Source organism: Pongo pygmaeus, chromosome 5, assembly GCF_028885625.2.
Source record: "Pongo pygmaeus isolate AG05252 chromosome 5, NHGRI_mPonPyg2-v2.0_pri, whole genome shotgun sequence".
Taxonomy (NCBI): Eukaryota; Metazoa; Chordata; class Mammalia; order Primates; family Hominidae; genus Pongo; species Pongo pygmaeus.
The window spans coordinates 3,817,639-3,834,981 of NC_072378.2; the positions used below are offsets into that span (position 1 = coordinate 3,817,639).

Genomic DNA, 17,343 nt, shown 5'->3' on the forward strand with positions numbered 1-17,343 from the left:
ATTGTTTCTACTGTCTTTCTTCCTTAGTCTGGCTAAAGGTTTATCAAGTTTATTGATCTTTTCAAAGAATCAACTTTGGGGTTGATTTTCTGCTTTCAATTTCATTGATTTCTGTTCTAATTTTTATTATTTCTTTTTGTCTCCTTATTTGGATTTCTGTTCTAATTTTTATTATTATTGTTTCTTTTCATTTGCTTATTTTGGATTTCTCTTTTTTCTAGTTTCCTAAGGTAAATTGGGAACTAGATTATTGATTTTAGATATATCTTTTTTCTAATATGTTCATTCAGTGCTATGAATTTCCCCCATCACTGTTTTTACTGCATTCCACAAATTTTGAAAAGTTGTATTTGCATTTTTATTTAATTCAAAATATTTTTAAAATTATCTTGAGACCTATTCCTTGACCCATGTGTTATTTAGAAGCGTATTGTTTAATCTCCAAGTATTTTGGGATTTTCCGACTGTTTCTTTTTTTTTATTTTAATTTCATTGTGGTCTTACAGCAAACTTTGTATGACTTCTAGTCTTATAAATTTGTTAGGGTATGTTTTATGGCCCAGAGTGTGGTGTATCCTGTTGAATGAGCTGCATGAATTTGAGAAGAATGCTTACTCTGCTGTTGTTAGATAAATTGTCTACAATGTCAATTACATCCAGTTGATTGATGGCTCTGCTCAGTACAACTATGACCTCACTGATATTCTGCCTGTTACATTTGTCAATTACTGATATACTGGTGTTGAAGGCTCCAGCTATAACATGGAATTCATGTATTTCTCCTTGTATTCTATCTGTTTTTGCTTTATATTTTGATGCTTTGTTGCTGGGTGAATATACATTAAGAATTGTTTTGTCTTGTTGGAGAACTGACCCCTTTATAGCCATGTGATATCACCTAAACTCAACATGAGAAACATAGCTTCATATTGGGACACATAACAGTGAGCCAAATGGTGCTACCAATACAGAAGCAGCATAAGATACATCTTCCCACCCATGGGACTTAAAATCTACTTCACAATACAAAACTCAAAAACAAAAAAATGAACACGCAAGGCAGTGCCTAATCAAGCAGGTCCCAGAGACGTTCAAAGAAGGGGAAGCCACAGAAGGAGAAAGTGAGAGCTTAGCGGATGGATGAGACAATGGGCAATGACCGGGCAGTGAGCACAGTCCATTCAGAGACACTGGAAATTTCATTCTACAGTTTACTCACATTTATAATTTTGAACTATCACTCTGGTGTTGGGAGAAATTGACTTAAGGTAGGGCAGTGATTTATTTTAAAAATAACTATGCTACAATAGCTTTAAAATATTGGACCAGGCGGTCTACCCCAAATTACAAAATAATTACCCATCAATTTGTTTATGAATTTATTGGCAGCCACACATTTTTTTTTCTAGGAACAAAGTTCCACAGAGTGTTTGGATATCAATCAGGTCACAGTATAACTGAAACTCTATTACCCTAGAAACACCCTGCCCCACAGGACAGGACCATTTTGGAAAGCTATGAAGACTAGACACTTCTCTTCACTCTAACTTCTCAGCCAGGACACCGTCTCTGTTCAAGGCCAATGGCGGTGGATTTCACCATGGTTGCCCTCCACAGCAAAGGTTGGCTGGCGAAGGTTTATGCGGCCATGTCTGGGGGCAGCAGTGGGGAAAGAAGAGCCCATTAGCACAGAACTGAGCTCATCTGCAAGAAGTAAACTTCTCCGTTAATGGTAGTCAGGTCCACAGGAGAAGGTTCTAGGCCTTAGGGCCACAGTGGAAAGGTATTCACCAGGAGAATGACTCACAAGTTGTTCTTACTACAAAAATGCAAAAATTAGCCAGGCGTGGTGGTGCGTGCCTGTAATCCCAGCTACTCAGGAGGCTGAGGCAGGAGAGTCACTGCAACCTGGGAGGCAGAGGTTGCAGTGAGCCAAGATTGCGCCACTGCACTCCAGCCTAGGTGACAGAGCGAGACTCCATCTCAAAAAGAAAGAAAGAAAGAAAAAAAATCAGTACTTTAAGGTGACTGCACAGAGTAGCTTGAATTTCAGGGACTCTTGTACTGTTTGAGAACAGATCCCTCCTATCCCCTGTCCAACCTCTGAAGGGGTAACATTTCCCCAAATGCTACTGAAAGTCATCTGTACACACCAGTGGTGAGCATGTCATTTCAATAATGTGCAGGACAATATCAATGCCCAGTGGAACCCATCAGGTGGGATTCAACACATGGCCAGTGGCAGAGCAGGTTGAGCTGCTCCCCTCCCCACGGTTTCTATTCTCAAGTGAGGCAGGCCGTGGTCTAGTCACTCCAGGATACAGGGTAAGAAAAGGAGGGAAAGGTACACTCAGCTGCGGCAGGCAGTCATGCAGGCCAAACACTGCAAACCCTAAGGGCAATCTCAGATAACCTACAAATCTACAATGTGACATTTTCTATGTGTTCTTTTCTTCATCAACCAACAACTATGTAGATTTCTTATTGAGTGACGGAATACACGTGGAATAATAACTGTGCCCCCTTAGCACAGTGCCTATTGAATGAAAGATAGTAAATAAACATTAGTTTCTTTTCCTTCTTTGTGTTTTTTAGGGGAGGTGGGGAGTAGGGGTTAACTCAGCCAACTGTTATAAAGGTACAATTTCCCTGGAATTTGTCAATTGAGCTATCACTGCAGCATAAGGAATCAGGGCTGGGAGCAGCTATTGCCATCTGCATTTGTGAGCGACCTAAGCTGATTTACCATTATGATGATGACTTTACAAATCTATTCAGTATTTTATGTATTTAATGCCCTTAATGCTGGGTTGGGCTACAATAGTGATTAGTTGCACTAATTAGTTGAATTCATAGAGAAGTATTTGGAGTTAGTTATGAGAGGATCGTATGTAAATTAATGCTAAGTATATGTAAATAGGTTTCTAATTCCTCTAGGAAAAAAAAATCCACAACACAACTGCCTCATGCTCCCCACACCCTACTCTGACCATCTGATGACACTGGCACATGGAGATGCCATTCATGACGACAGCAAACCCTGCTGCTCTGAGGGCATCGGGTCACCCAAATGGCCACAAGGCTCCAGTGGTGTTCCTGAAGAGGGTAGAGGGAGGAGGCTGCTGCTCCTGGAACTCGAAGCTTTGACCAAGGTGACACAGGAGGGAGGAAAGGAGGAGCCCGGCTGTTTCTCTAACTCTGAGCCCCAGGCCACTCAGTATCCTGGCTGGTGCCAGTCAGGGCGGGAGACTAGACCTGCCCTGGCTAAATACCTGCAGTTGGATCTCAGAGCAGGGACGCCGAGCCCTGGGGACAGCAGCCACATGGGCCAGCCTCTGTCTGCAGAGCTGACATAACTGCCATGTGCTGAAAGTTAATGATTTGCTTCAGGGAAAGACAAAGTGGATGCTCCTCACCAAGTGTCAGGGCCCCTGCACTAGAATCTGTGACTGTTCTACCCAGAACAGAAGAAATGTCCCTTCAGTCACTAGCTGGGTACCTTGGGTTTGCCCTGGGCCTACGCATAAGCTCTGAATCCAGTGAGTTGCACATCACCGGAACGGGAGGCAGAGCAGGCTCTCCACTGATGGCATGGGAAATAAATAACGCTGCACTCAGCCATCCTGGGCCAGTCTCCTTTGAGGTTTGTCTGCCTATCTTACGATGAATTAAGAAGAAATTCCCATGTCAGAAAACGAGTGTGCATATTCTAAACTGTCATCACACATTGCTGAATAGCCTTATGAAAGTGTTGTGTCTATGAATACTCCCACCAGTAATATATGAGGAGGTGCTTTTCCCAATCTCTCATGGGCATAGGGCCTGATGTGAGTTTTCCTATCTCTGCCAATCTGATGATTAAAAATATATGCTTTTTTATTCATTTATAGTAATGTTTAAAATATTTTCATGTTATTACATTTTTTATTTTTTAAAACTGCTTATTCTTAACATTCTTAATACTAAAATGTTAATCACATATATTGCATATATTGAAAATTTTTGAATATTTGTTTTTCATACTTGATCGTGGTGCTTAATCATTGAGAAAAATAATCATTTGAAAAATTTTATCACAAAGTATAAATTGCGGCTGCTTCCTAAACAAGTGGGCAATTTTTTTAATGACTAGCTGCAAATGAATGCAAAATAGTTCTACCTGATACTTGTTTAGGAGCCTGTTGCTTGATTACTGAGCATGCCAATAAACTACCACAGGTGCTTGGGGCTCCTGCTCTTCAGCAACTGAGCGATCCTTTGTGCTTGAAGCTTGGAGGCTGCACACAGCTGAAACTGGCCCTGCACAGACAGGCAGCCGAGGCAGTCAAGCTCTGGGGACCATGACAGTCCCTGACGCCACTGGATGGCAGGAGGGAGTAGAACTCAGCATGCCCGCTAGGTGCACTTAGCACCAGGGAGCAAAATTAGTGATGGTCACTCTGGCAATTTCCTTACCTGCACTATTCAAGCTGGGAATAGATTTGCTTCAAGTGCTCTGGCTCACGGGCTATCAGCAGCCTCTTTGACCCAGAAAAACAAAACAGATTTGAGAAGCACTGACCAGAGCTCCCAGCTTGCAAGGGGATGAGGGATCCAGAAGGAGCTGCTCTGCCGTGCATCTGTGGAATAGCCAAGCAACCATCAGCCATTCCCTCCTAACTAAAAACAATGAACAATTCTCTCTCTCCTATACTCTGGCCTGCCCAAATGTTCAGGGGACAATGTCAGAGTGTAATTTTGATCATGGCCATTTCAAGGCGTTTGAAATGGGATTCGTTGCCGGGTTAGGCCACCATGAACTTGCACATTCACCTTAGGAGGCGTAGCCTTCAGAGATGACAGCATTCAGCCTCAGGACGAGCCCCCAATTCACCCATGGTCTTCCCGGTATATCCCTTCCCTGGGGATACAAGACAGTAAGCAGCTAAACAGAACCCGCTGTCTGAATGGGGAACCTGCATGCTGGGGTTCTTTTCTGCCTGAGCCCCATCCTTCTATGGACAGACCTGTGAGTATTACATGCACAATGAGAACTGTAGGTTTGAGCCCCATGACACCTGGCTGTCCAAGAAGTGTTCCCTGTGTAAATGCTGACATGGACAGCTCCGCTGCTTGCCTCAGGCATTTCTACCTGGGTGTGATGGCCTTGTGATGGACGAGCACTTCAAGGACCAGGACTCCAGAACTACCACTGTCTGCATTGTACCACTTTTATGCTGCCATCTGCCTTTCTATACAAAGTTGCTATTAATCAACATTTACCTTTTTCTGCAAATACAAGTTTAGATATCATGCAAATTTCATGACCAGTAAAGGCTGCTGCTCCAATGTTCTGACTGAAAGATGATCGTTTGTTATTTGCCTTAAGATAATGAACACCTTTCCATAATGGTCTCTAACACTTCCTTACAGTACCAACTATTTCTTACCTCTACCCTGCCATCCGCTGAGAAATTACTAAAAAAAAAAAAAAAAAAAAGAGGCTGGGTGCAGTGGCTCACGCCTATAATCCCAGCATTTTGGGAGACCAAGGCAGGTGGATCACCTGAGGTCAGGACTTCAGGACCAGCCTGGCTAACATAGTGAAAGCCCATCTGTACTAAAAATACAAAATTAGCCAGGTGTGGTGACGTGTGCCTGTAGTCCCAGCTACTTGGGAGGCTGAGGCAGGAGAATCGCTTGAACCTGGGAGGCGGAGGTTGCAGTGAGCTGAGGTCATACCACTGCACTCCAGCCTGGGTGACAGAGTGAGACTCCATCTCAAAAAAAAAAAAAAAAAAAGAAAGTCAATCATATCTACATCATGTCTGAGTCCAGTGTTTCTTGATATGTGTAATCCCACCAAGGTCTTCTAATAACATTTTCTTTTAAGCAATTGAATTATATCTTCAGATTATTAAAGGCTAATCCTAATGTGGAACTGAGGATAAAGTTTTGAGTAGAGTTGATCAAAATCAACTAATATCTCTTTTTAAAGGGAGGAGCCAGAAGTGCTGAAGTAAGGAAAGTTCATCTGCATGATGAGACTGGATAGGAAAGAGGAAGCACGTGGGAGACAGAGATTGGAAAAGACAAAGTAGATCACTTGATTCATGATTATGTGGGTGTAGAGAAGCAAGTTACAAGGTTAATTGAAGGGCAAGTTTTTATCATCTGTAGCAAGCTACCTAAGACAGGAGTTCCCTTTTTGCTCAACACATTGTAAAAAAAAATGAAGTCTTCTTGGAAAAAAATTTTACCTCAATTTTCCCAGTGAGACTGCTTAAAAATTTATGTTTCTTCCAAACTATGTAATTATTTTAACCATTGTAGAAAAAAAGAGGGAAAATATTCACAATATTTAGTTGAAACTAGGTGATAAAAACTATATATTGTAAATCCCCCCCCCCTTTTTTTTTTTTGAGATGGAGTCTCATTCTGTCGCCAGGCTGGAGTGCAGTGGCATGATCTCAGCTCACTGCAACCTCCTCCTCCTGGGTTCAAGCAATTCCCCTGCCTCAGCCTCCCAAGTAGCTGGGACTACAGGTGCGCACAGCCACGCCCAGCTAATTTTTTGTATTTTAGTAGAGACAGGGTTTCACCATGTTGGCCAGGATGGTCTCGATCTCCTGACCTCATGATCTGCTCGCCTTGGCCTCCCAAAGTGCTGAGATTACAGGCGTAAGCCACCGCGCCCGGCATAAAACCCTTTTAAAAAAACATTATATATATGAATATGCACAGTAAAAATGGGAAATACATTGAGAAAAACGAAAAAAGACTGAACAAAACCAAAACAAAAAACCTTTTTTAACATTGAAAACCATTTTTGATAAATGGTGAAATGTCTCAAAATCTCCCACTATGAGGTACATAGGAAGTTCAAGGAACCAGACGTTTCCCAGAGCTTGCTAACAAACTCCTTCCTGCAGCAGGGATGGCACGTCTCTCAACGTGACGCTCTCAGGAGGCAAGGGTGAGACCGAGGAGGAATGGGATCTGTTCTTGGTGGAGAGCCTGTGACTCTCTCTCCCTACACACGGTGACCTTGGGGCACTTCTTCCTAGAAGAGGACTGAGACTCGGGGGCTGCCAGCCAAGCCTGGAAAGGCTCGAGTCCATCGTTCATTTCATCAAGTTGAGGAAACAGCTGGGTTTCCTCAAACACGGACCATAGTTTATTGTATACCTATGTTGGAAGTCCCTGAATGCGTACTCTTCACACGTTGGTAAATGGAAATTTATTTCACCAAAATTGCTCAACGATTCCATCACCCACATGTTAAGAAAACTTGCAGAAGCAGAACAAAAACTGAGAAAGGGAAGGGATGATGGTTGAGAGGTGGGAGGATCCACATTTTCCCAGAATAGTAGGATGGAATTGAACTCTAACACTTTGGTAGAAAATCATAGTCTCTGCCCCACAACAATCCCTAAAAAGAGCAGCAATTGCCAGCAAAGGGAGGAGAAAGATGGAATAGGTTATAAATTAATCAGCAAAGAGAATAAACTAAATTCCAGAAGCAAATGACCAACCAGTTTCAAGCAGATGAAATGTGTATGCATTATCCTTGTTCTTCTGAGTAACTGTACAGTCTGTATACTAGAATCTCTCACTGCAGAACCAGAAGCAGCTATGAAAAGTCCTTGGCGAAGCCAGTTTCCTTCCAGCCTATCCCTCAGGCCCAGCAGGGATGAGTTTTCCCACCAGGTCGTTTCACTCTGTCCTCTCAGTTGGTGGCAGGAACCCTGGTAAGATTCTGGATGGAAGCTGCTTTCCATCCTGGACATTTATATTTTAACAGAAACTCATCATGAAAAGTCTTCTAGACTTAAAAGCATAAGTCACTAATTGTGTAATCTGAGGTATAAGGAAAGCAGTAGGAGTTTTTTTCATCATCTCTTGAATCATAATGCAAAAATAGCCCCCATCTTCATAAGGCCAACTCTCAGTATCTCTATTTCGCAAAGGAGGGTAAGTCCAAGCCATCGTAAAAGACAAGTTTATGTGCCATCATCCTTGGTCCAACTGGTCTCTCTCAATTTAAATGACACAGTAGGTCTTTGGAATGAAAATTTAGAGAACACAGAAGAGCCATCTTGAAAGAAAAAGTTTACAGATTAGAGAAAAAACCTTCTAGAATTTTCACATTGTATAACAAATTATATGCCTTATTCTATCTTCATGGGTATACCATCAGTACTTTCGATTTTCGCTCAAAAACGCCAAGCTACTTTAAAGGAAAAACAGAAACAGAATTTTTTAAAAGCTGATAAACATAATACACCAGTGGCTCCCAAGGGAAAAGCTTTCAAACAAAATAGTCCCTTTTGGTGGGAATTGTAGAAGATGGGAGTTATCGCTATGAAATGATGGAATTAATCCAGAACAATATACATTTTTATACTGACATAGGAGTTTAATCAGATGCTCAGGAACACTCACTTGAAAATCAAACTCTCATCATCATCCCTGGAAGCATTTCTTAGAACTTTCTCCTTGCACCCAAGCTTTTGCCTTCAGAAATAGCAGACAAAACCCAAAACAAGACAAACAGCAGACAGAGGAGATGAACCTGCCTAGGCAGGCACAGAAAGGGAATGAGAGCCCAGATGTCACGTCTCTCAAAACACCACTCCGCCAGGGCTTCTTCTAGAAACACACAACCCACTCAACAAGTGCTGGGTGACTTTCACCTTACTCCTGCCCCATCAAAACCAAACGAAACAACTCAAACAGAGAGAAAGAATCCATGCTAAAGCTTTAATTCCTCGTTTAAAGCATGTGAAGCATCTAATTGTAAATTTAAACAATGGAAAAACAAATCCATTTACCTCCTGCCAAAACATTCATCATTAAAGAGAAGATGCTCTATGCTCCCTAATCCATCACCAGGGGAAATCACTGTTCACTGTGGTCTGTAACGACTTTCCTATCATACACAAACATGCATTTGTTTTTATAAAATTGGGATTTATTTTGTATTTTTATATCCCATTTTTTTTTTTCTTTAGAGACAGAGTCTCACTCTGTCACCCAGGCTGGAATGCAATGACATGGTCTTGGCTCACTGCAACCTCTGCCTCCCGGATTCAAGTGATTCTCCTACCTCAGCCTCACGAGTAGCTGGGGCTAGAGGCGCATGCCACCACAGCCAGCTAATTTTTGTATTTTAGTAGAGACGGGTTTCACTATGTTAGACAGGCTGGTCTCGAACTCCTGACCTCATGATCCGCCTGCCTTGGCCTGCCAAAGTGCTGGGATTACAGGCGTGAGCCACCACGCCCAGCCTATATCCCACTTTTTAAACACCCGTGTTATTGTACTCATCTTATGAATCTTTGAAACAATTTTGTTTTTTCCTTTCTTTTTTCTTTTTTTTTTTTTGAGACAGGGTCTCACTCCTCACTCTGTTTCCCAGGCAGGACTACAGTGGCATTATCATGGTTCACTGCAGCCTCCATCTCCCAGGCTCAAGTGATGCTCTCGCCCCAGCCTTGAGTAGCTGAGACTACAGGCAGGTGCCACCACACCTGGCTAATTTTTGTATTATTTGTAGAAACATGATGATGTTGCCCAGGCTGGTCTGGAATTCCTGGGCTCAAGTAATCCTCCCACCTTAGCCTCCCAAAGTGCTGTTATTACAAACATGAGCCACTGTGCCCAGCCCTGAAACAATTTCAGTGGCTACATAATATTAAAGCAAAAGAACCTATCACAATTTATTTCACCATTTTCCTATTGGTCATTTAGGTTGCTTCTCGTGTAAATTTATATTTATTTATGTAACTAATTGATGAACATTCATCTTCTTCACCAGATTGTAAAGGCTTGTGTTTGTTTTCAGTCACCATTATTTCTCTTTCCATAGCAAAACTAAAACATGCCAGTTGATGATAGTGTCTGGTGAATGAGGGATTGAACCTACGCTTTAATTTTTTCCTCTCATCAGCCTCATCCACAAAACAGTTCTGATTCTCACCTCAGCCATACACAGTTGTCTCTCTCTTCTAAAATTCCCCTGTAGTTCCTTTTTTGTGTGTGTGTGCCTCCCTCACAGAGGAAAGATATTGAGCACGATTATGTGTCAGGCCCTGTGCCAGTCATATTCAAGGAGAAAGTGCCTGAAGGGTTGCACCACAGCCTTTATAAAGGACAGGCAAAAAAAGCCCTGCCACAAAATGTTCAATCGAGGACCCTTCCAGAATGCTCCAGTGGCCCCACCAAGCAGTCTGGCTCTGGAAAAAGCTCCAGAGTCCCACCCGAAATGAGATCTCCATCCCCTCTGTCTGGGGATTGTCTGCGAGGACAGAAGCCTGGAGTGCACTACAGCTCAGCCGTCTGTCATAGCGGCTGAGCCGTGAGCAGGGAGACGCGAGGCAGCGGCTGAGGATGGGGGCGCTGGAGTGAGTTCCACACAGCTCTGACTTTCACGGAGGGTGTCAGCAGAACTGTGTGACGTCATCTGCAAGGAGAAGAAAAAGAGAGTGAGAAGCCATTAGCCCATTCTGGAGAAAGGGAGGAGAAAGTAGTATTGCCTTGTTAATAGAGTGTACTTAGACGTAACTAACTGCCAAAATAAAGACATCATTACACATAAAAATTGCAAGGCAGAAATAGATGTGTGAATTTTCACTCACTCAAGTGCACAGAAGTCTCTATTTTCCTCCCCCTTAAATGACACTTTTAAAACTAATGGGTTTCTCTGATTTATTTTTATTTTTTTGAAATGGGAGTCTTGATGTGTTCGCCAGGCTGGAGTGCAGTGGTGCGATCTCGGCTCACTGCAGCCTCCGCCTCCTGGGTTCAAGCAGTTCTCCTGCTTCAGCCTCCCTAGTAGCTGGGATTACAGGTGTACGCTACCACACCCAGTTAATTTTTGTATTTTTAGTAGAGACAGGGTTTTGCCATGTTGGCCAGGCTGTTCTCAAACTCCTGACCTCAAGTGATCCACCCACCTTGGCCTCCCAAAGTGCTGGGATTACAGTCATGAGTCAGTGTGCCCGGCCATTTCTCTGATTTTTAAACTTCACATATGGGAGGTACTGAAATCCACAAAGTTTGAACACCAAGAGTTCACTGAAAATAATATTTATTTTCCTCCACACCACAAATTGTGGTTATCCTCCATTTTGTGTGTGTCTTAACACACGTGTGAAAGCAATGAGCAGGCATCAGGTTAATTTTGACTAAGGATTCCAGGAAAAGCTACTTCACTTCCTAAGGACAGTCAATGTATGAGAGGGATGTAGGGAGGGAGGGAGGAGGGGATGGTAGCTGGAGGGTCCCACATTTTCAAAATGATAAAGTTTCAAGTTTCTGACCTACAGCATCTTCCTTCTCTCTAAACAACTTTTAGCATTTCTTGGCAGGCAGATCTACTGGTGTTAAATTCACTCAATTTTTGTCTAAGAAAGTCTTTATTTCTCCTTTACTTTTAAAAATTGATGTAAAATAATTGTACAATAATTGTACATATTTGTGGGATACACAGTGATGTTTCAATGCATATAATGCATAATGATCAAATCAAGATAATTAGCATATTCATCACATCAACCTCCTTCATTTTTAAGGGATAATTTTACTGGATACAGAATTCTAAGTTGGTGAGTTTTTTCTTGCTTGCTTGTATGGTTTTTGAGGAGAAGTCTGATGTAGTATTTATCCTTGTCCCTTTATAATAAGGTGTTTTATTTCCTCTGGCTTCTTTCAAGGTTTTCTCTTTGATTTTCCTGTAGTTTGACTATGATATATGTAAGTGCATATAACCTGTTCAGTGTTCTCTCAGTTTCCTGGATCCTTCATTTGGTGTCTATCGTTAATTTTAGAAAATTCTCAGCCATTATTACTTCAAATATTTCTTCTGTTCCTTTCTTTCTTCCCCTTTTGGTATTCCCATTATGCATGCCTTTTTAAACCTTCCCACAGTTTTTGCATATTCTGTTCTATGGCTTTCATTCTTTTTTCTCTTTGTTTTCAGTTTGAGAAGTTTCTATTGACATATCTTCAAGCTCACTGATTTTCCTCAGCCATTTTCGAGCTACTGATGAGCCCGTCAAAGGCATTTTTAAATTTGTTAGAGTGTTTTTGATTTGTAGCATTTCCTTTTGATCTTTTCTTGAGTTTCCGTAACAGCGCAATGGGTTCATCTTGCTCACTGCCCAGAAAGCCAAGAGCAGTGAGAACAACAGGTATTGCAGAAGTAAGAGTTTAATTATTGCAGAGCCGCCCAGACGAGGACAGGGAGAGATGTCTCAAACCCGTCTCTCCAAGAATTTGGAGATGAGGGGGTTTTTTAATGGTACTTTGCCAGGCAGGGGGCTGGGAAACTGAAACAATTGAGGAAATCGTGGAATTGTTTAGAACTGTCTTTATCCAGCTGGGAGGGGGACTCAGGACCAGGTAGGTGGCAGCTCTTGGTTGACCAAAGTGCTAAATCTGAAAAATGTCTCAAAGACCAGTTCCCCTTCAGTTTCACAACAGTGATGCTATCTGTAGGAGTAGTTGGGAAATTTATAAATCTTGCAACCCTGCGTTCCATGACGCTGGGTCAGGAAGCAACTTACAGAAAAACAAGCTGAATGACGACGGGTCACTGTTTAACTCTGCCGCCTCTTCTTTAGCAAAATTCAACACCTTACCGGAATTCTAACTTTGTCTTATGAGTGTGGCTTCAACCTCCGAACAAGGAGATGCGTTAGTTTTCCTTGCCTCAAAGTTGAGCTATAAACAAAATTCCTCTCATAGTTATCTTGGCCTCTATACTAGATTAAGCAAAAAATCAATTTAGCCTGTGAGGTTAGGAGCAAGATGGAGTTAGTCACGTTACATTTCTCTCCTTACTTACAATTCTGCAAATTTCTTCTTTCTGCTTACATTGCCCATCTGTTCTTTCATATGATCCACTTTTTCCATTAGAGCCCTTAGCCTATTGTGCACAGTTACTTTAAATTTCTAGTCTGATAATTCCAGAATCTCAGGCATAACTGAGTCTGGCTCTGATGCTTGTTCTGCATCTTCAAGCTGTGTTGTTTCGCCGGTTTGTGTGTCATCATTTTTTGTTGAATTGCTAGCCATGACTGGGTAGAAAGAACTGAGGCAAGTATGCCTTTAGTGTGAAGTTGCTTCTCTGGCTGGGAGTTCAGCTGTCTACAGTTTGCTCTAGCTACAGGTGTTAGAGGCTAAAATTTCCTCTAATCCTCTTGTTTTTTTCTCTCCTGTTGTCTTTGGGTTTTCCCAGAGACTTCTTAAATAAGGTCTAAAATTTGCATTTTTTTCGGCTGTCCTCTCCTGTTGCAAGAGCCCCATTCATGTGGTGCTAAGGTGTGGAAGGCAGGGAAGTGTTCTGTAGACCTATGATCAGGTCTCAATTTTGCAGAGCCTGTGCCTTGGGCTGCTTCTCAGCCAACCAGTACCCTTCTCTATCCCCACTTAGGTGAGACAGGAAGGCTAGAAGGGGCTGGAGTTGGGTGTTCCCCATTCCCTGGGTCTGCTAGGCTCTGGAAAACCATAAGGTAGTTAGCCTCCATGGTACAGCTTCCCTCGAGGGAGGGATTTTGTTAAGACACAATGTCCTGGATGTATTTCACAATGGTTACTTTCTCCCTTCCCTGTGGAAATCAGGAGAGAGCCTTTCTCTGGTGTTCTCTCTGAGCACCTGTCTCCCCTGGAGTTAGGCTTATGAAAGAGTGGGCCCCCTATAATGGGACCTTCCTAATGTTTACGTTTCAAGCTCGTGTACACTGAGCCTCCAGCAATTTGGCAATTGCTATTTAGGTTTTCTTTCCCTGGTCCTGGCTCCAGTGGCCTCTGCTCCTGGTAAGCTATGATTGATTAGCTGTATTCACCTGCCTCTCCAAAGAGGTAGTGGTTTGTTCTGTGACCTCAATTCTCTGATAAACCTAAAAAAAACTGATTTTTAGTTTGTTCAACTTTTTTCTTGTGAGGACAGGAGTGACAACTTCCAAGCTGGAAACGAGAAGTCTCATTTGGATTTTTTTCAAGATTTTTTTTTCCTATTACAAATAATGATGACATGTACATTCTGAAACCAGCCCAGTTGGTCCATAGAACTAATATGTATGGTTTTTTTAAAATAAACATGGAAATTGATCCTCCCTGATCTTAAAACTTAAAACTTATATTTGTCCCATCTGAGTTCCTTCCTCAGGAAACTGACCCTCAGGCAAGGAACGGAAACTCCTCAGATGGCCGCATCCAGACAACGAGATGCCAGACTCCAAGCCCATCATGATTGCTTCCTTACCCCTTCCTAATTCCTGTTTTCCTGCCTTCCTCACTATATAAACCCCCCAATTTTAGTTGGTCAGGGAGACAGATTTGAGACTAGCTTATTGTTCTTCTTGCTGCAGCACTCAATTAAAGCCTCCTTCCCTGGCAATACTCTTCTCAGCGATTGACTTTCTGTGCTGTGAGCAACAGGCCCTAGACCAAACTTCAGATGTTCCAGCAACAATTATTGTACATGTCTTTTCTGATGCATACATTTCTGTTACCCCAGAAGTAAAATACATAGGTCCTAAATATGCTAATTTTAAAATCTAGTACATGACACCTAGAACAATATACTCCTTTCAGCACTAAGTAAGTTATTGCTCCATATCCTCACCAACACTTAAAATTGTCAGTCTTTTTTATTCAGCTATCCTGGAGGATGTGTGGTGGTATCCCATTTTTTTTTTTTTTTTTCTGGGACAAGAGTTTTGCTCTGTCACCCAGGCTGGAGTGCAGTGGCATGATCTTGGCTCACTGCAACCTCTACCTCCCAGGTTCAAGCGATTCTCATGCCTCAGCCTCCTGATGTAGCTGGGATTACAGGTGCCTGCCACCACACCCAGCTAGCTTTTGTATTTTTAGTAGAGATGGGGTTTTGCCATGTTGGCCAGGCTGGTCTTGAACTCCTGACCTCAAGTGATCTTCTCACCTTGGCCTCCTGAAATGTTGGGATTACAGGCATGAGCCACCACACCCGGCCTCGTTGATTTTAATTTGGTATCTTTTCACTTTTTCTTTTTTTTTTTTTTTTTTTTTTTTTTTAGAATTTTCTTTTTTTTTTTATGCTTTCTTTTTTTTTTTTTTTGATTTTTTTCTTTTTTTTTTTCTTCTTTTTATTATTATTATTATTATTATTATTATTATTATACTTTAGGCTCTATAGTACATGTGCGCAACGTGCAGGTAAGTTACATATGTATACATGTGCCATGCTGGTGCGCTGCACCCACCAACTCGTCATCTAGCATTAGGTATATCTCCCAATGCTATCCCTCCCCCCTCCCCCCACCCCACAACAGTCCCCGGAGTGTGATGTTCCCCTTCCTGTGTCCATGTGTTCTCATTGTTCAATTCCCACCTATGAGTGAGAATATGCGGTGTTTGGTTTTTTGTTCTTGCGATAGTTTACTGAGAATGATGATTTCCAATTTCATCCATGTCCCTACAAAGGACGTGAACTCATCATTTTTTATGGCTGCATAGTATTCCATGGTGTATATGTGCCACATTTTCTTAATCCAGTCTATCATTGTTGGACATTTGGGTTGGTTCCAAGTCTTTGCTATTGTGAATAATGCGGCAATAAACATACGTGTGCATGTGTCTTTATAGCAGCATGATTTATAGTCCTTTGGGTATATACCCAGTAATGGGATGGCTGGGTCGAATGGAATTTCTAGTTCTAGATCCCTGAGGAATCGCCACACTGACTTCCACAAGGGTTGAACTAGTTTACAGTCCCACCAACAGTGTAAAAGTGTTCCTATTTCTCCACATCCTCTCCAGCACCCGTTGTTTCCTGACTTTTTAATGATTGCCATTCTAACTGGTGTGAGATGGTATCTCATTGTGATTTTGATTTGCATTTCTCTGATGGCCAGTGATGGTGAGCATTTTTTCATGTGTTTTTTGGCTGCATAAATGTCTTCTTTTGAGAAGTGTCTGTTCATGTCCTTTGCCCACTTTTTGATGGGGTTGTTTGTTTTTTTCTTGTAAATTTGTTGGAGTTCATTGTAGATTCTGGATATTAGCCCTTTGTCAGATGAGTAGGTTGCGAAAATTTTCTCCCATTTTGTAGGTTGCCTGTTCACTCTGATGGTAGTTTCCTTTGCTGTGCAGAAGCTCTTTAGTTTAATTAGATCCCATTTGTCAATTTTGGCTTTTGTTGCCATTGCTTTTGGAGTTTTAGACATGAAGTCCTTGCCCATGCCTATGTCCTGAATGGTATTGCCTAGGTTTTCTTCTAGGGTTTTTATGGTTTTAGGTCTAACATTTAAGTCTTTAATCCATCTTGAATTAATTTTTGTATAAGGTGTAAGGAAGGGATCCAGTTTCAGCTTTCTATATATGGCTAGCCAGTTTTCCCAGCACCATTTATTAAATAGGGAATCCTTTCCCCATTTCTTGTTTTTGTCAGGTTTGTCAAAGATCAGATAGTTGTAGATATGTGGCGTTATTTCTGAGGGCTCTGTTCTGTTCCATTGATCTATATCTCTGTTTTGGTACCAGTACCATGCTGTTTTGGTTACTGTAGCCTTGTAGTATAGTTTGAAGTCAGGTAGCGTGATGCCTCCAGCTTTGTTCTTTTGGCTTAGGATTGACTTGGCGATGCGGGCTCTTTTTTGGTTCCATATGAACTTTAAAGTAGTTTTTTCCAATTCTGTGAAGAAAGTCATTGGTAACTTGATGGGGATGGCATTGAATCTGTAAATTACCTTGGGAAGGATGGCCATTTTCATGATATTGATTCTTCCTACCCATGAGCATGGAATGTTCTTCCATTTGTTTGTATCCTCTTTTATTTCCTTGAGCAGTGGTTTGTAGTTCTCCTTGAAGAGGTCCTTCACATCCCTTGTAAGTTGGATTCCTAGGTATATTACTCTCTTTGAAGCAATTGTGAATGGGAGTTCACTCATGATTTGGCTCTCTGTTTGTCTGTTATTGATGTATAAGAATGCTTGTGATTTTTGTACATTGATTTTGTATCCTGAGACTTTGCTGAAGTTGCTTATCAGCTTAAGGAGATTTTGGGCTGAGACAATGGGGTTTTCTAGATATACTATCATGTCATCTGCAAACAGGGACAATTTGACTTCCTCTTTTCCTAATTGAATACCCTTGATTTCCTTCTCTTGCCTAATTGCCCTGGCCAGAACTTCCAACACTATGTTGAATAGAAGTGGTGAGAGAGGGCATCCCTGTCTTGTGCCAGTTTTCAAAGGGAATGCTTCCAGTTTTTGCCCATTCAGTATGATATTGGCTGTGGGTTTGTCATAAATAGCTCTTATTATTTTGAGATACGTCCCATCAATACCTAATTTATTGAGAGTTTTTAGCATGAAGGGT

At 41.8% G+C, this 17,343-nt stretch overlaps 1 pseudogene; it reads left to right on the forward strand.

Moving 5' to 3' along the window:
- Nucleotides 1-4,707: 4,707 nt before the first annotated feature.
- On the forward strand, nt 4,708-7,002 carry LOC129038284 (protein Cripto-like; annotated as a pseudogene).
- Nucleotides 7,003-17,343: the final 10,341 nt, after the last annotated feature.